This window comes from Oryctolagus cuniculus, chromosome 5 (assembly GCF_051225735.1).
Source record: "Oryctolagus cuniculus isolate XC-2025 breed Fujian yellow rabbit chromosome 5, ASM5122573v1, whole genome shotgun sequence".
Taxonomy (NCBI): Eukaryota; Metazoa; Chordata; class Mammalia; order Lagomorpha; family Leporidae; genus Oryctolagus; species Oryctolagus cuniculus.
Genome location: NC_142871.1, coordinates 56,962,630 through 56,986,793, shown reverse-complemented (window position 1 = coordinate 56,986,793; position 24,164 = coordinate 56,962,630). Strand labels below are relative to the sequence as shown.

Here is a 24,164-nt window from a genome sequence, read left to right as displayed (position 1 = left end):
ATGACTCGGAAGGTTATTTGCTGACGACTAAAATAATTGGTAATCATAAATTCAATTGCATTTATAAGTACTTAACTATTTTCCTCCTTTCTTCAAATTTCTTCTTGGTGAGCTATTTCCTTCTACCTTCCTTACCCAAGAAATCATTGGGAAACATTTGCTTAGTTTCTTCTCTTCTTAGGCATACCTGACCAGACTGTAGTTTCCTGTTCTTGGTATCAGACTTTTATATATGGCAAGTTTGGAAGCAAAAAGACTGCTATTATACATGAGGGGATTAGAATAGAAGACCCTGAGTCCTTTTCTGCTCTAATATTTTATGTTGCTATGATTCTATGAAGTTCTTGTAATTTATTCTCTGTTGTATATTTTCCTTGCTGAGTACTGAGACTGCCTACTTTATGTTGCTTGAAAATACTCTGCTTAGTTTTCTTCAGGAAATCACAATTTAAGAGCACAGTCTGATAAATACACCAGTGATAATGAATATGACTCACTTAAGGACACAATTGCATTCTCTCTCCACCTGCTCTTCTGCAAATACAAAAAAGAAAAGGAGACAAGCTAGACAGACAGACAGGAATGGAAGAATAGTTTCTGTGTTTTTCTGAAATTGAAATATTACCGAAGATTTGCATGTTTAGCTTTATTAAATCCTATTTGGAGATTATATTGAATCAAAAACTTGTACCATATAAATTTTAGGATTTTATACTCTTCCATACAACAACTTTCAGAATTTTATGTTCAGATGTAGCAATACTGCCACTGAAAACAATCCACATAATAAATGCCAGTGAATTTTATTATAATTAATACAATGCTATAAATTCTTAATTTTCTTTTTCAAAAAATGCCATCTTATTTCTGTGATTATCTTCAATTTTCTATGTGTAATACTAATGGCTATATGTAATTGTCATGTAAGGAATTTTTTTGATAAAGAGATTATATTTGACTTTTGATATTTTATGGTAAAGAAATTGTATGCAATGTTAATAAGTGTATACAACCAACAAAAAGTAAGAAAGTATGCTTATAAGTTGGAAATTCAATAAAAGGATTTTGACTTACAAACTTATTCTTCAATATAAAAATAATATCACACTTATATTGACCTTCAAGGAATCATCATAACTTAAGATCTGAGTATGTCCACATTAATCACTTATTTCACTAGAATTTAAAAAAAGCAATCTTAAAATTGTATATAGTAATAAGGAAGTTGCTATTTGAGTAAAGGATACAGAAATACAGTAAAGTGACATTCACTAAGTATACATGCAATGTGTTATATATACACCAAATAATTTCTAAGTTCTTATCTGCAAAGGACAAAAGTAACAAAAGATTAAGTTTTCTACCTACTCCTTTGAAATCTAAGGCTGAGTTTTCAAAATGAAGAGAATATACAACCCTCAAAATGTAAAAAATTTTAACCAAGCCTGGTAATAACACATTATTTTCATCTTCTAGACATTTATTATACTAAGATCCAATAACTCTAAACACTCAAATAAATTAAAGCATTGAGCACAATAAAGTAACAGCTAAAGAGAGTAACAGCAGGTTTATCCACTCTGAGAGAGATAGGAACACTGGACAATTAGGTTATCACATTGAGTAATGAGGATCAGTAACACAAATTTAGTGTCCCTGTGTTAAATTCACCCTTTCCTTATTTAGTCTTATGCTTATAGGAAACAGCTAACATAAAAGCCTCAGTTTAATATGAAGTTTGAAAATGAAAAGCACGTTATTTTGAATGCCAGCTTCAGAGTTTGTCTAAAGCCCAACACCCACTAGCACTGGGGTCGCTTTGGCAGGAGCAGTGACAGAGGTAACTGTAAAATGCAGACTCCTGGAGCACAGCTCAGTCCTCGTGAATCTAAGCCTCTGTGAAATATGTCCAGGAACCATCATCTCAGAACTTCTCCTTCCCCTCGTGGACTCATATGCACATATACGTTTGAGAACCACAGCATGTCCTGTTTGTTAGTGTGAAGCTGATGATCAAATACCAAGACTTCCACTGTGCACTTACATGACATAACTTTTAAATTTACATTTCATTTAACTCCCTTTTTCACTTTAAAAATGCACATAGGTAGCTATGTTTCTTGCAATAATCACTGCTTTTAGTTTTGTGTATTTTATTAAAATATATTATTCACCTTTGATTTACTTAAGAGTTACAAAGAATGTGAGTTATCTCAAAAGTTCACTTACCTTCAAATTCTTATGCTCATCCAGAAACCTCTGAACATGTGGGACAGAAACTGTGAAGAATATATGTGTCGGTTTTCTCTTTAACTTCCAAGGGATTCAACACTGGCCAAGAGACGCCTGAGGTGGCCACCAGAATTGCTGCTGAGAACACAAGACGCTGATGCTGAGCCAGGGGGCACCTGATTATCTCTAAAGAGAACAGAAAAGCAAAAGGTCGGTCACCTGTAAATCATGGAGAATCTGCTATGGAGAAGGTTATTTTCAGTAAACTAGCAGTGTTACTAAATTTAAACTTGGCCTGAGTTTGCTGCTCCCTGATTTAGCACAGTTGTCATTTAAAATTTCATGTCATTGTGAAGTCAGAATTGCGTGATGATGCTGCCTGCAGAGAAATCTGGTTGAATTCATATTGCTTTAATTGACTAGCTTTTCTGAATATTGCATCAGGAAGTGTAATTACCAATTTTATATTTGATATACAGGTGCTACATTTTGGTGATACCTTTCTAAGTCAAGGTTGATGAAGTCCCTTGGAAATGTCCTTAACACCTTAACACTTTTTTAAAAAAAATATATTTATTTGAAAGAGGAAGAGGGAGAAGGAAAGGGAGAAGGAGAGGGTGAGGTGGAGAGGAAAGGGGGAACAAGAGGGGTAGAGGCAGAAGGGGAAAGGGAGGCAGAAAGGAGATGAAGAGGGGGATGGAGGAGGAGAGGGGGAGAAAGAGGAGTAAGGGAGAGGGAAAAGAGGGAGGTCTTCTATCTGCTGGTTCACTCCCCAGATGGGCACAAAAGCCCAAAGGGGCTGAGCCGGGCCAAAGCCAGCAGCCTGAAATTTCATCCAGGTGTTCCACATGGGTGGCAGGGGCCCAGGCACTTGGACCATTATCTGATGCTTCCCCAGGCACTTTAACAGGGAGTTGGATCAGAAGTGGAGCAGCTGGGACTCAAACAGGGGCTCATATAAGATGCCTGCATCATGACTGGTTACTTAACTCACTGCACCACAATGCCAGTGCCAGAAAGTATCTTTACATGAAATCCTACCACATTCTGAAAGATAAAATGGGATACTTTCATTAACTTCTTATGAACTCATTTGGTAGTATTTCACATAATTTTTACCAAGATAATCTGGTACAAACAATAGTGATATTTTTCTAGTCAATTTGTGTTGCCTACTCAGGGAAACAAAAATTCTTGCATCTCTGTTGAATGAGTTAAGAAGTTGGTAATGTTTAACAGAAAAAGGGCATAAAACATCTATTTTTAAATTGGTAATTGCTCACACAAGTATGGTCCTAAAGAGTAGAAAAAAACAAAATGTATAGATAAACACTAGGTCAAATACAAAATGACAAGAGTGCAATACACATACAAGTAGAGAGTATACTGTTTAACAAAAGTTCTCATGGAAGATTCTATTGCTTAGCTACTCAACATCTATTCTCAACTATCTTGTTCTTTACTATGTGTCACAAATAGAGAACAATCAAGGGTTCAATTTTCCTAGTATTCCTTACTGCTAAGAGTGGTCATATCACCCCGTTTTGTCCAATAAACAATAAATATACTGAGTAAGAAATTCTGGAGTAATTTTGCTTTATTTATAAATATAAATTTTTCTGCTTCTCTTGTCCACATATTTGCTTGCCTTGAATTAAAATGTGATATTTGGAGGCACAGCAGCTATTTTGTTACCACAGTGTTAGACATAATATAAGTCCAGTGAAACACAAAAACTTGCTTATTATTTAAGAGGGAAAGAGAAAGACAGCATGGTGGGGGTGGGGAGCATCCATTGGTTCATTCTCCAAATACCCACAATGTCTAGGACTGAGCCAAGCCAAAGCCAGGAGCAAGGAACTCAATCCAAGTCACCCATGTAGGTGGCAGGGCCCCAACTACCTGAGCCATGATCTGATGCTTGAGAGGGTTTGCACTTGCAGGAATCTGGAATTGGGAGCAGGGCTACAACTGAAACCCAGGCACTCTGATATTGGATGTGGGCATCCCAACTGGTAGCTTAACTATTTGGCCAAAGGCTGCCCCAGGATCTGTTACTAATGAGCAACTGAACCAACTCCACTAACTGTTTCCTCTGGAATTTCAATTATTTAAACTATAAGGCTACCAGTTCTTGCTAACAGAAGCATTATTCGTTGACAAAATTCTCAAAAACGTTTGCTAAAAAGTACTCCAAAGTGCCACTGCAATGACTGTAGTGATATCCATCTTTTAACTCCCTGCAATTTACAATAAGAAATGATCTCATTCCGTGGAGTCAAGGATAGCCTTTACAACCAAGGGAGGAAGTTGCCTTGTTTTTCAATCCTGGGAAAGTTATGCATATGGGGAATAATGGGACACAAGATGATGGTAACTAGTCAGAACAAAATGGAATGGAAAGTCTAGATCAGGACTGGGTTTAGAAGAAGAGGGTTAAGGAGTATCACGGCAGGAGAAAGGCAGAATGTCATCTCTGCCTTGGTACCAAAGCTACCACAATACTGCAGACCTCAGTTGGAATCACTGCAATTTCTTTCAAAGTCCATGATTGTCATCTTGCTGATTCCTGTGGATTCTTTCTTTTAAATATTTATATCACCACTTCATTACTCTCTTCCTTTGTCAACATTTCTTTGTCAATTACAGTCTGGGATTTCACTATCTTTTTTACCAGACTATGGTCATAGACTCCTTAATAAATTTCTCTTTGCCCTAAACATTGCCATATGTCCTACCATTGCTGTAAGGCTTCTTAAAATATTGATTTGATTCCATCAGTCTTCTAGTGAAAACTCAAGAGATACCTTTATTATACTGGATCCAAGGTCTTTAACCTATCACTTCACTCTCCCTGTAATATACACCATTCTAGGTTTCCTATCCCCCTCTCTAACACTGTATGTGGCTTGGTAGGAGGATTTATCCCCATTCCAGAAATGCACTCTAGTTAGCTTAAATAATCACTTTATCTTAACCTCTATCTACAATTATAAGGATGAGCATATTGCCTTAATAATCAATTGGTCTATGGTTCAGTGTCTTTTTTGCTCTATTATGTAAAAACAAAAACAAAAACTTTGTTCTTCTTGCTAGTAATAAGCATGTAAATATGTAACCTCTGAAACTACTGGCAGCCATCTTTGGGTCATGAGAGGGCAATATGCCCCAAATTAAGTGAACACAAAAGACACAGAACTGAGAAACAGAAGAGGAACTGGGTTCTGAGCACGCTGTTTTGTTTTACTCCAGGGTAAAGACTTGCAGATGAGACGAATACTTTCCAGTTAAATGTGAGCCTCTAGATTTCCTTCTTTGGTTAAGCCTAAATGGCCTCTTACTTACATCAAATAGAACTTTTTGTCCTATTTATTCATATTTATTTATTATTTCTTACTTTTTTGAAAGGCAGAGAGACAGACAGATAAACAGACAGACAAAGACACAGAGAGATCTTCCATTTACTAGCTCACTCCCCAAAAGACCACAATGGCTACAGGTAGGCCAGGCCAAAGTCAGAAGCCTGGAACAAAACCTAGATGCCCTATATGGGTGGCAGGGACCCAAGTACTTGAGTCATCACCTGCTGCCTTTCAGGGTGCACATTAGCAGGAATTTGGAATTGGAAGCAAAGTTGGAACTTGAACTCAGCAATCTGTATGGGACACAGACCTCCCAAGCTAGGTCTGAACTGCTACAAACACTCATCCCAATGTATTTGTTTTCTCATTGTGCACCTCCTACTTCATATCTTTCTTCTTACCTATATTCTATCTTTCTTTTTTCATGATTTGGCCCTCCTTCCTCATGAAGCTATTCCAAATTGCTGTTCATGACAGAACCCTAACATAAGCTATTTCATTGTTCAGGGTAAACTAATGAGAACTCATCAAGGTCCACGATGGTATCATTTGATAATGAGTCTGAAATGTTATCTTTAGCTTAAATGTTTTTTCCTCTTATATCCAGACTTTAACTTCTAACAGAATACGTGACATCTCAAGTTGGATGTTTTGAAGACTCTTCAAACAGAATTTGTCTGCAACTGAACACACAAAAACCCTCTTCTTGAACACAGCCTTCCTCCAGTGCTCCCTGATTTTGTAAACAGAACCATCAGCCATCAGTGGGATCAAATACCCAGGTCTACAGGCTTTAAAAGGGGAATCAGAGTAGATTTGATCCTTCTTTCATCCCTGAGACCCAGTGGCTACATTAACTAAGCCTTTTTATTTAACTTTCTAAATGCTGTCAAATTTTGCCATTTTCTCTCTATGTTCAGCACCAAGACCCTGTTTTTTGTCTTTTATCAGTTTATTTCTCTCTAGTGTATTCTTCTCAAAGATCCTAGAGTAATGTTTTAAAAAATATATAAATTGATCACAATCTCTCATTTAAAATCCTTCAATGTGTTAGGATAAAGACTAACACTTTACTTTGACCTCATCTCACCCCATTCCAACCCTTTTATTTTTAAAGATTTATTTATTCATTTGAAAATCAGAGTTACAGAGAAGCAGAGGCAGAGGCAGAGAGAGAGAGGGAATCTTCCATCTGCTGGTTCACTCCCCAGATGGCCACAACAGCCAGAGATGGGCCAGTCCAAAGCCAGGAACCAGGAGCTTCTTCCCAGTCTCCCACATGAGTGCAAGGGCCTAAGAACTTGGGCCATCCTTCTACTGCTTTCCCAGGCCATAAGCAGAGATCTGGATTAGAAGGGGGTCAGCTTTACTTGAATCGGAGTCCATATGGGATGCTGGCATTGCAGATGGTGGCTTTACCTGCTATGCCAGTGTCGGCCCCCCCATCCCCATTTAGTATCCAGCTTAACTTCCCTCAATGACAGTGATTTTTCCTGTTTTTCTCATTTTTAGATATCCAGCATTCAACATAGTCTTAGTACATAGTGGTAACCAAATACAAATTTGTTGAGTGAACTCTGGTCTTGCAATTATTCTTGAACCATGGACCACCTTGTGTTAACTTTTCCTTTACATTTTTCTTTCTGGATTACATGTAAGTATTTAATCTTATATGGATTACATATAAGTATATTAAAGATAAGGATACATCACATTTTTCTTTTTGCCCTGTAGAATAATGTGATACAGTAGTAAGGAATTGGAAAGTATTTTATTTTATTCATATTGATAATTAAACTCTGTTCTTTTTTTAAATGACTTGAATTCATTCTGTCTCTCATGATAGCTAGGTTTTCACTTTTCCATAAGATTAGAAATGAACAAGGGGGATTATATTATTACTTTGTCCAAAAATGGAAGAAAAAATGCTGTGTGTAATCACAATTCTACACAACTTACATAGATTAATTACAAAGGAGCTGGTGCTGGTGGTGTGGCTCAGTAGGTTAATTCTCTGCCTGTGGCCAAATGGTTGGATCCCTGCACCTGCATGGGAGACCCATAGGAAGCTCCTGGCTCCTGACTTCGGATCGGCTCAGCTCTGGCCATTGCGGCCATCTGGGGAATGAACCAGCAAATGGAAGACCTTTCTCTCTCTCGCTCCCTATCACTGTCTGTAACTCTACTTCTCAAATACATAAATAAAATCTTAAAAAAATTATAAAGGAGCTATTCATCTGCAAGACAAAAAGGCACCTCAGATAAATCTTGAGTTAAATAGACACTGAAGTATAATGTTTTTGATTTTCACTGTAATATTTTCAAATACTTTACATTTCTTCTTAGATACCATTTACGTTTGAAACAGTGAAGCAAAAGTTCAATATTTTGTAGTAACTAACAGCTGAAGCCTTTTTGAGTAGAGAGTGATTATTTTGGAAAATCTTACCCCAGATACAAATTCCCAGTTGTGAAAAGAGAAAAAGGAACTTCGGAGATTCAAAGTTATGTATAAATTCTATCCTATTGTGAAAATTGACATTAACCAAAATAAGAGAACTAAGGTAGCCTAAATTGAGAATGTGCACAGGGATCCTAAAAGCAACGAAATGGTGGGGCTCACAGTCTATTATGCTACACAGGACACCAGCATGTATATTTATCCGGGGATTCTGCCTCTCTTAGCTGCAGTCAAATAGTATTTTCCAAGTTGTAGAATAGTAGACAGAATTAAGATTGAAGAGATTCAGAGTAAAGGGAAGGTAGGGAATACAGAGGAGACAATGCAAATTTTATGCCTGAATAAAATTTTTGAGCAGGCTTAATCTTCTGTTTTGTAAAAACAAGTTGAAGGTTGCCTAAGGCATATTTATACAAGAAATAATTGCCTTTGGGTTTCTGTAGACTGTTGTTTAATTATAAACACTTTCTAGTTTTCTCGGGATATTGAATCTGTTAGAGAATTTGTAAAATTAAAAAAAAAGAATAAAAAAAAACCATCCTGCATGAAAAGCATCTTGAGAGTTATTATAAACAGTTCTCTTAAAAAATCAGAGAGCATGCTATTTTACACTTTTCCCCTAGAGTACTAAAGGATATTTTGGGAAACCAATGAATCATGATTAAATATTCAGTTGCTTTTCAAGGAAAACAAGAGATTCCACCAGGGTGTTAGTCATGATTTCATTTTTCCTATAACTGTAATTCCAAGGAGTAGGTTGAAGCTGCACTATTTATTTATTTTTTCTCTTTGCTTGTTTTCTTTTCTCTCCTCTTCTCTTTCTCTCTCTTTTTCCCTCGCTCCCTCCCCTCCCCTCCCCCCATCTCTCAGAACACCCCATGACAGCTCTTTTTATTAGAAGTAAAACTGTCCCTCATAATTTTGAAAATTTCCCAAGGAAACAAGAGAAATGACACTGTACAATGAAAATGAAACAAGTGAAAGCTATGTATTATGATTATCCCTAGATGATCCACCTTTGTTATTTGAAGAGTTTTGGAATGCCCATACTTCATTAAGAGATCTGAAAATAATTTCATTATAAAAAGGCTGGACTGGAATGTGATTAGAGAATCTAAAATTCTATTAGAATAGGGGATGACTAAATCAAAGTAAAAGCTTTACTTTTTCTTTTTAAGAGAATGCGTCTCTCACAAAACAATAATTACACAGAATCCCAGAATCCTGTGGAATATGGTTTGATCTCTAATGGCTTTGAGAATGAGGAAGAGAATATCGAAGAATCAGAAGTTGCCCTTGTTGACCAGGATCTATAATCTTTCGGTAGCCAGAGAAGTCACTTATTCCGTGGTCCCTCAGATTTTTCTTCATGGATTATGCATCCATCACAACCATTCATGCTTACTGACCAGTTCCCCCCGTGATTCTGGACCAGAGAGAGGCACTATAGATAGGGCATACCGTGAACACCAATGTTGTAGAGGAATTAATGGTCCTGCTCGTGAAATCGACCTTATAGTTCAGTAAGTTCAGCTCTTAGTGAGGCTGACCAGGCAGAGATTGCCTCATTGAGCCAAACTCTTGGGCCAATAATGCCAAAATCTGTATTCCGAACTGTAGCAAGTTCTACAACAGCAGATGCATTATGGAGTTCATTATACACAGCTATCTGGTCTACTTCATCCTACATGGTTTATTCCTTGGTCCCTTTCAGAGTTTTTTTTAAGTCAACATTAAAATGCAGGCTATTGTTGAATGTCTCTGTTCTTTGAATAAAGTGATAGTTCATAAACTATAACAACAACTCAAAGTAACACTCACTTATACATAGAGACACTCAGTTCAATTGTCCAACTAGATAAGTAAGTCCTTATTGAATACTTCTAATAGGTTGAAAAATTCTGTCGCTGCATATAACTGTAGTCATAATTCATAGACTGTCCTTAAGTTTTTAAAAAATTTGGATGTTTATTCTTTACTCCCAACTACTTTAAAGTCAATTTGCTTATTTGCTTTTAATAAGTGGATTTTTTTCAGATCTTTTCTTGGGAGAAGGAATCTGCTGAGGGTAGTGGCTGTGTTTTTTAACATTTTTCTGCCCATTACAGAATGTTTACTTTACAGTGGACACCTAATGCATGATGGTGATCACTATACATGATATTTTTCATGAGCACAAAAAAGAAAAATGGTTCTAGCTTTTATCTATTACCATTTTCATTTATTTCTGGTATAGGCAAGACAGGATTTGCATTCCTTCTGAACACAGCCATGATGCATTTATATGCTTTCCCATCTTTCCACAAGAAATAACATACACCACACAACAACTGGCACTTCAATTTTATGCTGAACAGAAATATCTTAGACTCTGATGGACTCAATCAGATATGCATATACATAAAAGACAAATATGAAAGAACAGGAAAATATACAACTATATTTTCTTTTTTTTTTTTTTTTTTTGACAGACAGAGTGGACAGTAAGAGAGAGAGAGACAGAGAGAAAGGTCTTCCTTTTCAGTTGGTTCACCCTCCAATGGCCGCCGCGGCAGGCGTGCTACAGCCAGCGCACCGTGCTGATCCGAAGCCAGGAGCCAGGTGCTTCTCCTAGTCTCCCATGGGGTGCAGGGCCCAAGCACTTGGGCCATCCTCCACTGCACTCCTGGGCCATAGCAGAGGGCTGGCCTGGAAGAGGGGCAACCGGGACAGAATCCAGTGCCCCGACCGGGACTAGAACCTGGTGTGCCAGCGCCGCTAGGTGGATGATTAGCCTGTTGAGCTGCGGCGCCGGCCGACAACTATATTTTCAATACTACTGACTCTGAATCCATGTTATCAGTGCTTTGTCGGAATGTTTGTCGGAATGTTTCTCAGAAGGTGAGGTGCACATATTTTATATGATGACTTTAAAGATGGGTCTACATATGCTAAAATGATTTAGGATATCTTCTGGAATATGCAACATTAGAGTTTTGAAGGTATTTTAATACACAAAATGCATATTTAATATACAATAATATATTTTGATGAAAAGGAAAGAGGTAAATTATGCTGGGAAATAGAGGGTATTCATGTGCTAGTTTACATTACTGTATAGTCTCATTTCTCGTTGTCAGAAAAAATCTGTTTTACAAAAAAGTTTAAGAAATGTGATTCCTTCTATTAATGACATTAACGTAAAACATTTACCTATTTTCTATTTTAATTGAAAAGCAAAATGATAGAAAGAGAGAAACAGAAACAGAGAGACAGAGATCTTCCACCTGCTAGTTCACTCCCTGAATTCTCACAACAGTTAGAGCTAGGTTAGGTAGAAGCCAGGAACCTGGAACTCAACACAGGTCTCTTACATAGGTGGCAGGGATCCAAGTATTTGGCACATCACCTTCTGACTCCCAGGGGTGTGCACCAGGAGTAAGCTGAATCAGAAGCAATGTAGCTGGGACCCAAACCAGGTATTTCAATATGGGATGTGTGTATTGCAAGTGGCAACTTAACTGTTGCACCAAACACCCCCCTCATTAATGTTATTATTAAAGGAAATTCAAATAAGCAAAATAAATTAATAAATAAATAAAACCAAATGTGAGCACTGGATTGTTATGAAAATAGCTCTCACGTGAGGTTAGGTAAAGTGGCTTCTAATCCAGTATCTGCTATGGCCTGAGATAAATCACTTTTCCCTGAGTAACTTTTATTTGTTCTTCCCATATATAAAAAAGTTGGACTAAACTGTAAGCTTTAAACCTTGGGGTCGGCGCCATGGCTCAATAGGCTAATCCTCCACCTGCGGCACCGGCACACCGGGTTCTAGTCCTGGTCGGGGCACCGGATTCTGTCCCGGTTGCCCCTCTTCCAGGCCAGCTCTCTGCTGTGGCCAGGGAGTGCAGTGGAGGATGGCCCAAGTGTTTGGGCCCTGTACCCACATGGGAGACCAGGATAAGCACCTGGCTCCTGGCTTTGGATCTGCGCACTGTGCCGGCTGCAGTGCACCGGCTGCGGTGACCATTGGAGGGTGAACCAACGGAAAAGGAAGACCTTTCTCTCTGTCTCTCTCTCTCACTGTCCACTCTGCCTGTCAAAAAATAAAAAATAAAATAAAAAAATAAACCTTGGATGTATTTTAGAATATATAAGTGGGTTTTAAAAATATCAATGCTTAGTCCATGTCCCCAAAGGTCCTGGTTCACTTGGTTTGGGTGGGGGAATTGAGCCTCAGATATTTTCAGGTGATTTTAACATGCAACTTGAGTTGAGAATTACTGAATGAAATGACTTCAAAGGGTCTGTGGAAAATAGAAGATAATGAAAATTTTCAGTGGAACTTTTCAAACCATCTTCTATATGTGTTGCAAATACTACTAGTGCTTAAGAGTAGATGACTCTGGAATTTTGGGGAAAGTCTCTTTACACACACACAGGCAAAATTTGTCCATTACTCTGAACTCTCAGTTCCAGTTCCAGTTCCAGTTTTCCACATAGGTGAGGTTAAGATTTTTCACTAAGGAATGAAAAGCACAGCAACCTTCATGGAGATAAGATAAAGTATTAATTAATAGGGAAGATAGGTAGAGGAATGGAAACAGAGAAAACATGAATATTGTTAGAATATAACAGGAAAATTGTATTTTCTCATTAATATTTAACAAAAATATTACAAGGTGCTTAATTACCTACAGAAACTTAGAATTCTAAGCTTTTCAAAACTCTACTTTCAACATATCTTAGCAAGTCCCAAAATGTGAAATGCAAAATTCACTGCTACAGAAGTAGTGAGGGTAAGTTTAACTAAAAAAAGATAAAAATCTAATTTAATCAAAAAGTTGCTTGAGGATCCTTTATTGAATGAGTGAAACTCTCCAATCTTGAAATGTAGACCCGGCCTATACAGTTAACTTCTAGGAAAACATTGGTGACCTTTACTTTAAAAGAGGAAGGTCCAGAACTTGCTTAGTAGTGTCCGTATGGACCACACAAAATCAGCCCACAGAGCATGTGGTATTTCGGCCAAAGGAGAGTGCATCAGTGCACAGATTGGAATTGGCATAGTTTGCTTATTCAGACAGGGGATTTTCACTAAGCAAGAGGTGACAAAAATAAGAAAATTTAAGAAAGAGCTTAAAGGTTACTTTAGAAGAGAGCTGGATAGATATTCTGCAGTACTATGAAGTACTGAAGGTTGATGGGATGGATTATGGACAAGGTTGAATATTAGAGCTTGTAGAATAAAGAAAAGCCAAAGGACCATCTCTCTCTCTCTCTCTCTCTCTCTCTCTCTCTCTCTCTCTCTCTTTTTCTCTATCTGTGTGTGTGTGTGTGTACATTAGTCAAAAGGTCATTCTACATGAAGACCTTCTTCATCTTCAATTCCACACGTTGTCAGTGCTCCTCTGCACCATTGCTTTGTTGAAAAATAAATGAAGTCTAGGTGTAATATCAATGTAGAACCTGTAATCATCATGTGTGCATTTTTATTTTAAAATAGTTTCTATTATCTAAACTCAGAACTTAAGACTTCCTCAAGGACATAGATAATGCCTTTCCTACTTTAAGCACTTTATATACTGAAAGTAAGAAATTTTGAAGGTAATAAGAAATTAAGATTATAAAAAAATCATAAGCAAGTGCTCAACTACAAACTTCAAAGTTGTGAGCATATTTTGCTTTCTTGAATGACTTCTATTTGCTAAGATATTTAATCTCATCATACACATGAAAAAATCCTCCTTGATCTAGATTTTGTTGTCATTAATTTTCATTTAGCAAGATGCATTAATGTAGGCAGATTGTGCAGGTTGTTCATGGCACCACAGTATCTAATTGAGAGTGTAAATCTGGCAGCTAAAATTAAGTGTGCACTTTGCTAAAGCTCTAAAGGGGGCTAAGAGTGGCCTTGTCCTTGGAATTGGATTTCCTTGGAGAGGAAAGGATGTGTGGAGTTAGTAATAAGCATATTAGGATTAGAATTTCATCTCTTCTGTGTTTCTTTGTTCAGGACACAGCAAAGAAACCAGAGTTGTGGTTTGAAACTAGGATATGGGAATGGTGGCCCTATTGTGTTATCTATATTTAACTCTGGTCCCTTTCTCTGAACTTGCAGGGGTTCCATGTGGTCTATGAGACAATGGCAGTAGGAATAGGCATAAGCCTATACAGACAGGGTATCAACAATTCTAGCCATAACCCCAAACAGATAGGGTGCCAATAGTTCTATCAATTTTTGGATCTTCATTTCTTTGTGAAGGTGATATGGGATAGGTAGGTTAGGGCCGTGTGCTGGAAGCCTCTCTTTCCCCTCCCCCTGCCCTGCTCTATATAATCCTGAAGTAGGCAGGCATATATGTTAAAATGGATTAGGTTTGTGAGCTGGAAGGCCACGCCTTCACCACGCCCCTGGATGACCTCATGCCCCTACCTGGCCACACCTGAGTGCCCACTGGCCAACCACTCCCCTTCAGATGTGCGTTAAAAGCCTGGGACACAGTGTGTCTGGTTTCTTCTTTTCCTTGGCCTCTTGCCAGGAGGGGGCTTGCTATAGCTCTGTGCCTCCATGGCGTGTGGCCTTCAGGCCACCCGCTCTAGGCTTCCTCGCCTAGATGCTCTTCCATGTGGATGGTTCCTGGTACTCGGTATGAACCCAGATTTACCCCTTTCTCTCTCTTAGATAAAGCTCTCACTCTCCTATGATTTCTCTCACTAAATAAAAGCTTAAAATGTACCATGCTGCCTCCTTTGTTTATGCCAGTATTTAGAATTCTTCTCTAAATATTAGGCGAGAACCCTCTTGGGCTTATTAATATTGGGGATTTATTAATAAGCATATGGTGATATCACATGGTAACCCACATTCCCGTAACATATGTGGCACCCCAGACTTAACCTCTGGGGAACTTTCAGGGGTCACATTTTCATATATATTTTAGGGGGTCAATTCTGATATCAATCCTACTGACCTATCTGTCAAACAGTACCCATCTAAGGATGTATTTCCCTTCAGTTGGGACTGGGTCTGGATGTACCACATAGCTACTCCTCTCCTGATGTTATAAAAGAAGCTGGCTACTGGCAGGGTCTGTCACCTTTGACTGGAGACTGGGATGACAGGGAACACTGAGTTGCCTCTTTCTGCTTCCCTTCTCCACTCCTTTACCTTCCTGGCCCACTCCACTCCTCAACTATGCCCACACCTGTTGTGTGTGCTTTCTCACCTTTCAAATAACCTTTTCCACTTTATGTACCATATGTGTGCCTTTACTTAGAAAACTTCTCTAACTAGAAAGCAAGGACCTGGAATAGGAATCTAGACCTCACCTCTCCCTCACTCCAGAAATGGCAGTGTGTTAAGTGGTGTGAGTTGGTGTTTGTTTCAGCAGTACATTGTTTGTAGATCCTGAAAATCTCTCTATACTCCAGTCTCTCTTCTTTCAGAGATTTAGGCTCAGAAAGGTCAGCTAAAATGCAAATGTGTCTTTGGTGTTTCTAATTTTGGTAGTTGCATGGCAGAAAATACCAATAAAACCTGCTAGAGTTAATGGAATTTGCAAAGAGAGTGGGCCAGTTCATGAACACTTGCTGATTTATAAGTGTTTCCAGGTTGCTTGTAATGTGCTTTTAAGGTTAATTTTTACTGTGGAACAAGGCGGTAGACAGCATTCCATTTTTAGATTTTATGTAGCTGACTAGTTTTTGTCTTAAGGTTTTTAATTATAGCATGCAGGCACGTGGTTTTTCATTTGCTAATGGAACAGATTCTGCTGCCTAGGAAAGACATCCAGTGGTAGAGGGTAGAAACTTCCATTGCCAAGAGAGTGGCCCTTATGGGACATGTGATCATCAAGATGGCAGCCCCATGGGGACTTACACCCTCACCAGAAGTTGGGCAACAGACTCCACCTCCAATATGCTCGCTTCCATAGCAGGTCATACGCTGTGTGCCTGATCAGGAGCACTATAATTTTCTTCAGCTTTACACTGGTTTCTACGACTCTGGAATGTACTCTAGACATGGGTTGTCCATGCCTCCTATGGCTAGATTATCTTGTGATGGCAGTAAAAGGCTCCCAGTATTTGGGATGCCAGGAAAGACCCTAAGTAATACATCTCAGGTGCCAGCAGACTGCCTCTTCTGCTTCACTAGATTCATAGTGATGATGCCACAAGCCCTATGCATGGCAATGAAATTCCCTAGTAATTCTCAGGGTGCAGAAGTCCAGGATTCACTCAGAATCCTACTGGCTGGTTTCAGATATGAACTAAGTCTTTTAATCACCCAAGAACTTAGCATCCTGGCATGAAGTGTTGCCTCTTCATGTATCCTGCAATGGTGGTAATGACCCCCATGCAAATTTGGAGCACTGAGGAAATGCTCTATATGTTCTTGCCTCCAAGCGTGCTGGCACCTTTGTGATAACAGTGTACCCCTTGGAGTCCAGTTACCCCAGGTTACTACAGGGGGCTCTCTAGCAGGCTGGTCACTTCACAGATCTCCCTTAGCAGGCTGGATATAACAGAAAACTCTAACTTGCAGTTAAAAGAGAGATTCTGAGATGCCAAATTATATTTTTAAGTCATGTGGTTAAGCATAACTAGAGTCCTGGAGAGCCAGTTCTACTTTTGTCTTCTCAGGTTTTACATACTGTTCAGTTGCATATAACTCTGCTTTCATTCCTATGGAATAAAGCTGGTCATGAGACCCGAAATTCCAATACCTGCATGGTAAAAATATCATTTTAAGTGCTCAGTAATAATATAGATAAGGTTAAAAAGGAGGAGATGTTACAACATGGGAAGCAGTCCAGACAGCACGTACACAGAGTGGCAGTCACTCCCTATTAGCATTCAGTTACCTCAGAATCAGCCTCAAAGACATTCTGGTCTGTTAAAAAGCCCACAAGAGAATACTTCAAGTGTGGAAAGCCAGAAAACAGGTATAAATAATGTCCTTACATGAAGGAACCTATGGTGGTCAACAAAGGGGCATATACCTTTCTCCAAAGGGAGGAGAGAACTTCCTTTTTGCCTATGGCCTTATCTAAATACTGATGGAGTTTGAGAATTAATGAGGATCTGACAGTCTGGACATCTCATGTCAAGAGCCTTGGGAGATCACTAACATCATACATAGGAGTCTTAATTAAATTAACAGGAGTTGCTGTATACTATGTCCCAGGCAGGACCTCTGTCCTTAAGGAGCTATACTGTTATGGGAGTTGATGGTAAACCTCACTCTCAAAGATTTACTTTGTTTTAGTGTATCAAATAGAAGATATTCTTATCTTTCACCAGTTCTTTGTGACCTCTAAATGCCCAAATCCTTTGCTTAGAAGGAAACTGCTGTCTTCCCTACATTCCTCTGAAGTCTGGGTTATTTGATATGATGTCAGCAAATACTGAGACCCTCGTTTAGATTATTTTCCTATTGAAATAAAAGAGAGTAGAGCCTCAAATTTGGGATCAGGAAATACTTGGATGGACTATACACACTGTGCCTATCAGAGTTTTCTTAAAATGTAAGAAGACTGAATTTCCTTATCAGTGTCAGTATCCCATAAAACCAGAGATAGATGAGAACTTCAACCCTTTATTGATAAGTTTCTCAGATATGATCTCTTTGTTCCACGCTGATCTCCTTATAATATTCCTATTCTGTCTATTCTGAAACCAAACGGGGCCTATGGGATAGGATGAGGTAGTTGGGGCCGGCTCTGTGGCCCAGTAGGTTAATCCTCCGCCTGCGGCGCCGACATCCCATATGGGCGCTGGTTCTAGTTCCAGCTGCCCCTCTTCTAGTCCAGCTCTCTGCTATGGCCTGGGAAAGCAATGGAAGATGGCCCAAGTCCTTGGGCCACTGCACTCACATGGGAGACCAGGAAGGAGCACCTGGATCTTGGCTTCAGATAGGTGCAGCTCTGGCTGTTGTGGCCACTTGGGGGTCTCTGTCTCTCCCTCTCACTGTCTGTAACTTCACCTCTCAAAAAAAAAAAGCTAGGATGAGGCAGTCAACCCAAATCATCCCATTGTACCAAACCTTTTTTTTTTAAACTTTTATTTAATGAATATAAATTTCCAAAGTATAGAATATGGATTACAATGGCTTCCCCCCCATAACGTCCCTCCCACCCGCAACCCTCCCCTTATCCACTCCCTCTCCCCTTCCATTCACATCGATTCATTTTCGATTCTCTTTATATACAGAAGATCAGTTTAGCATACATTAAGTAAAGATTTCAACAGTTTGTTCCCACACAGAAACATAAAGTGAAAAATACTGTTTGAGTACTAGTTATAGCATTAAATCTCAATGTACAGCACACTAAGGACAAAGATCCTACATGAGGAGTAAGTGCACAGTGACTCCTGTTGTTGACTTAACAAATTGACACTCTTGTTTATGGCATCAGTAATCACCCTAGGCTCTTGTCATGAGCTGCCAAGGCTATGGAAGCCCCCTGACCCTTATACTATATTCATACAGATTCCTGATGGCACTTCATGGTATACAGTCTTAGATTTAAAGGATGCTTTCTTCTGCATCCCGTTAAACCCAGAATCTTAGTTTTTGTTTGTCTTTCAATGGACTAAACCATCCTCAATATAACTCAGCAATATACATGGAAAGTCTTCCCTCAGGATTTCAGAGATAGTCCACATTTGTTTGGTAATGATAATGTAAAGGATTTCAGGGAGCGTCAATTAAAAATGAGCAATTCTTTTTTTTTTTTTTTTTTTTTTTTTTTTTGACAGGCAGAGTGGACAGTGAGAGAGAGACAGAGAGAAAGGTCTTCCTTTGCCGTTGGTTCACCCTTCAATGGCCGCCGCGGCCGGCGTGCTGTGGCCGGCGCACCGCGCTGATCCGATGGCAGGAGCCAGGTGCTTCTCCTGGTCTCCCATGGGGTGCAGGGCCCAAGTACTTGGGCCATCCTAAAATGGAGCAATTCTAAAGCATGTAGATGATACTCTCATTTGTAGTACATCCAAGGAGGACTCAGATAAAAGTACTGTCCTGGTCCAAAACTTTTTATCAAAAGGAGAATATAGAGTATCCCCAACAAAAACTCAAGATTTCAAAACAAGAGGCAAACTACCTAGGAAGAAAATTCTGGCCAAGCTTTGCCAAAAGAGCTCAGAATCATGGCTTAAATTATTCCATATTATTAAGGGTCTGATAATATAATAGATAGAATTAAAAAGGAGTGAATGCTCCAACATGGGAAGCACTCCACACAGCAGATTCATAGAAGGACAAATGCTTTAAACAGCATTCAGACCTCAGAATCAGCCCTTAAGGCATTCTGGTCTGGCTGAAAAGTCCATGAGAGCATTTCAGGCATGAAAATCCAAGAGACTGTGGCAAAAAACATCCTACACGAAGAACCTCTGCCGGTGAGACTCCAGTGGAAAGAAATGGTTGTCAAAGGAGATACTTTTCTCTGTAAGGAGGAGAAAACTTCCTCTTTGCTTATGGCCTTAGATAAATACTGACGGAGTTTGTGGATTCAAAAGGCTTCCGCAGCCTAGCCAGCTCAGATCAAGAGCCTTGGGAAATCACTGTCAACGTACTTAAGAGTGTTAATTGTTAAATTAACAAGAGTCACTGTGCACTAACTTCTCATGCAGGACTTTTGTCCTCAAAGAGTTGTATTATGAGAGTTAACAGTAAACCTGGTCTAAAAGATTTATTTCATTTTAGTGTATTAAGTGGAGGATATTCTTTTTTTATAAAGAAAACTTGTATTCAATAAATATAAATTTTGAAAGTACAACTTTTGGATTATAGTGGTTTTTCCCCTCATAACCACCCTCCCACCCACAAACCATCCCATCTCCTACTCCCTCTCCCATCCCATTCTTCATTAAGATTCATTTTTAATTATCTTTATATACAGAAGATCACCTTAGTATATACTAAGTAAAGATTTCAAAAGTTTGAACCCACACAGACACACAACAAAGTATAAGGTACTATTTGAAGACTAGTTTTACTATTAATTCTCATAGTCCAACACATTAAGGACAGAGGTTCTACATGGAGAACGAGTGCACAGTGACTCCTGTTGTTGATTTAACAACTGACACTCTTATTTATGATGTCAGTAATTACCTGAGGCTCTTGTCACAAGCTGCCAAGGCTACAGAAGCCTCTTCAGTTCACAACGTGGAGAATATTCTTATGTCTCAAAATTTATAGTTGTCTAAGTGCCTGCAAAAGATGTATCATTCTTGGGTGCTTCTTTAAAGTTAATTAAGTTTCTAAAAAAAGGTAAAATTAACTTCAGGATGTTATGACTTTGAACAGGCCTTGTCTCAACTGTTGAGGAACAGTTTTTTGTTTGTTTGTTTTTCTGTGCAAATTGTTGAATTCTTTACTTAGTATACAGTTGGTCTTCTGTGCATAAAGTTAATCAAAAGTGGATCTTAGTGGAGAATGGGAGAGGGAGGAGAAGGAAGGGTAGGAGTGTGGGGATGGGTATAGTGGAAAGAATCACTATATTCCCAAAGTTGTACTTATGAAATGCATGAAGTCTGTATTCCTTAAATAAAAGGCTTCTTTGCGGAGAAAGATAAATTAAAATAATTATTGCCAATTGCCCTGCTCAGAATGAGAATGGTACCTAAGGCTTCTCTAAAGTTTAGTCCATCTGAAATGCTATATGGGAGATCTTTCCTTACCTCTGACATCCTCTTTGATTCACAGACTCAAGATCAGATAAAGTAAATTATTAATTTATGTCAGATACAAAAGGCGCTGATGGAACATGATAATAAAATTCTCCTAGTACATTTCCCAAAAGTCATGAACTTCCCAGGAGACCTACTCTCATTAAAGACTTGAAAGGAAGCAGCCCCTTCAGTCCAATTGCAATTTAAATAGAAAAGAGCCTACTATGTATTGGTAAGTACTCAGTAAAATTACGGGGAATCTCAAGCTAGGTACATTTATCAAGGATTGAACTTCTACCTCCTGAGTCTTCGCAGGTGCACACAGAATGCAAGTCTTCTCATTCCTGAGAACAAATCAAAGATCTCAAATACTTCTTCAAAAGGCAAAAGGACAAGTAAAGCCTTTGCTTTCATCATATCAAGGCTGTTACCTTTATGGAAGACATGTTTTACCTACTTCTTCTCATAATTTAGGAAGCTGCTATAGGCAGGAAAATTCTTAAGGGAGTTCTTTTAATTTAATACTATAAGATCCTGTGATGCCTCATGCAAATCATTTTAAGAAAGTGTCCATTGCCTGGGGCAACCTAGTCTACACTTCAGGCTGATTTTTACAAGTATGGAGTCTATGGATGCTCCAGGTAGTCATGAATAACCCAGTAGCCTTAGAATACATGTTGATAGAACAAGGAAGAGTGTTTGCAGTGATTAATGGAATCTGTCACATCTACTCTAACAAAAAAAAGTACACTGAAAATCTATGCTCAGGCTAGATGGTTTTATAATGTGTACAGGAACAATCTATCAGCACCCAGTATTTGGGATACAATAAGATACATTCCTCCTTTCTTAAAGGGCACTGTTGAGGGCCGGCACTGTGGCACAGTGGGTTAAAGCCCTGGCCTGAAGTGTCGGCATCCCATATGGGCACTGGTTCTAGTCCTGATGGCTCCTCTTTCGATCCAGCTCCCTGCTATGGTCTGGGAAAGCAGTGGAAGATGACCCAAGTCCTTGGGGCCCTGCACCTGCATGGGATACCTGAAAGAAGCTCCTGGCTCCTGGCTTCGGATCGGCACAGCTCCGACCATTGTGGCCATCTGGGGAGTGAACCAGCAGATGGAAGACATCTCTTTCTGTCTCTGCCTCTCTCTATAACTCTGTCTTTCAAATAAATAAAATAAATCTTTAAAAAAGGGGCATTGTATTAGCAACCTGTTATTTCCAATTATATTCATACTGACTAATAAACTTTTCTGTTTCAGAATTTGAAACCTGCTGAAGGTAATGATGACCATGTGGGAGTCACAGTCGTTAGCAGTGACAGATGAAAATTCTCTGGCGTGTGAGATGGATTCATTAGATGAAATAAGAAGGGGTTTCCTAACCTGAGATAGACAGAGATATGTCCCTGACCACCAGAAGTAGATAAGAGATGGATAACCACCCTCCAGCATCCCCTTAAGATTAATGGTCAGAAGTCTCTGTAGGGGAAATGACATGAGATGACTTGATTAGGGCTATGAGCTGGAAGCCACTCCTCCCCCATGTAATCCTATTCACCTATCAAACAGTCCCCTTCCCAGGATGTATCTCCTTCACCTGGAACCTGGGATGGGAGAAGCCATGTACCCATTTCCCTCCCAAACCTTATAAGAAAGGCCAGATTCTCTTCTCATCTTTCCTTAGAGACCAGGATGAGAGAGCACTGAGCTGCCCTCTACTTCCCTCCACCACACCTTTACCTTCCTGACTCACTCCATTTCTCCACTATGTCTGTTAGGAAAATGGCACAGTCTTATCTATGGCGCGATCTACATTCTGACACCATCCTAGGCTCTAGCCCCCACCACCATTGCTGAAAGTCAGGTGGTCACATGGCCTAACCACCGGTGTCAGCCCCACCCCCATCCTAATGGGATTTGCTGCTCCTACTTCCCTGCCTGCCCTCTGGCAAAGTTTTAAAAGGACCTGTTCCTGAACACATGGCTCTCTCTCTTCTCTCTTCTCTCTTCTCTCTCTCTCTCCTCTCTTGCTCGCTCCCTCTCTTCCTTTCTGTCTCCTGACCTCTACCTCTCTTGATCTCTCTTACGCTCTTCTCCCTCTTTTCCTTCTTCGCCCCTTCCCTCCAGTCTGTCGGGTTTCTCCCAATAAACTCTTTTCCTTACTCTGGTGTTTGAGGTGTTTTGTGGTGGCCTTACAATGTGCACAAGTGTGTGTGTGTGCGCGTCTATGTGCTTGATTGCTCATCTATTAAATAAACTTTACCACTTTGTGGATCATTTATACGCCTGTACTTAGAATGCTTCTCCTAGTAGAAAGCAAGGTCCTGGAATAGCAATCTAGACCCCACTTCTCGTACAACAAAGAAGCTTAGAATCCAGATACAGATGAATTCAAAGTCACTAAAATGTGTTTACTTAGATAATGCTCATTCATTTGCTGATTCAAAAAAATATTTATGGTGAGCCTTGTTGTAATTCATGTTGATTATAAAATTATTTGACATATTACAAACACACTACTTCATTGAATTTAGCTTAAACTCTTTTAAGTCAATGCTCAAGGTCTTACACAGACACACACACACCTTACTCTCCATTCCACTAGTAATTCTTTTTTTCTTTCTGCTAAGTGAACTTTACTTACTTTGTTTTAGTGAGGGCTCTCCCTTTTCACATGGCCATTCTCTGTACATGAGTTACTCATAATGATTCTGATGCCAAAGGACTTATTGTTTCACTTTATTCAAAGTCTTCTGCATACTTCCTCACCCACACCCCAGGGATGGGAGGGGTGGGGCTCTGAGCCTCATGATGTGTCTCTATTTTGTTTAATTAATTACTTTATTTGAAAGAGTTGGGGGGGGGAGAGAGAGAAAGTGTCAGTCTTCTATCTGTTGGTTCAGTCCTCTTACAGCCACAATGGTCAAGGCTGAGCCAGTCCAAAGCCAGTAGCTTCATCAAGTTCACCCACATGGATGCGGCAGGGGCACAAGCATTTTAGCCATCTTCTGCTCCTTTTCCCAGCTCATTAGCAGGGAGCTGGATTGGAAATGGAACAATTGGGACATGAACTGGTGCCCATATGGGATACCAGCATCACAGGCTTCACCCACCGTGCCACAATGCCAGCCCCACGATATTGCCTATTACAGTGGCCTTTCACTCAATAGCAACAATTAATAAAGCCTAAATTTGACATTAATTTACTACTTTTTGATTATTTTCAGTTAATTTTTAATCCCCATCTAAAAATATCTCAATGAGATGAAATGATCCAAATATTTCACTGCTAAAATCCAGAATGTCAGGTATGGGGTAGGAAGAGGGGGGAGGAGATATCTGGAAAACATCCAATGATGGTAAAAAATATTACTGGACACGGTTAACCTGAAATGATTCTTTATCACTAAACACAAGACTTAAATATTTCACAAAAAAGTGAGT

General features: G+C 39.3%; 2 protein-coding genes across 3 annotated transcripts in view; both read right to left on the bottom strand.

Moving 5' to 3' along the window:
- HS3ST5 (heparan sulfate-glucosamine 3-sulfotransferase 5) overlaps positions 1-2,529 on the bottom strand; it is a 186,169-nt gene extending 183,640 nt beyond the window's left edge. Inside the window, exon 1 of one of the 2 annotated variants that reach the window (XM_089332751.1) lies at positions 2,230-2,529. The gene's annotated coding sequence lies outside the window, so the exon portion shown is untranslated. The remainder of the gene's footprint in view (positions 1-2,229) is intronic. The other variant, XM_008263391.5, reaches the window with a different exon arrangement.
- Positions 2,289-24,164, bottom strand: part of LOC127493249 (uncharacterized) — a 158,201-nt gene continuing 136,325 nt past the window's right edge. Inside the window, exon 4 of the mRNA XM_089333530.1 lies at positions 2,289-2,418. The gene's annotated coding sequence lies outside the window, so the exon portion shown is untranslated. The remainder of the gene's footprint in view (positions 2,419-24,164) is intronic.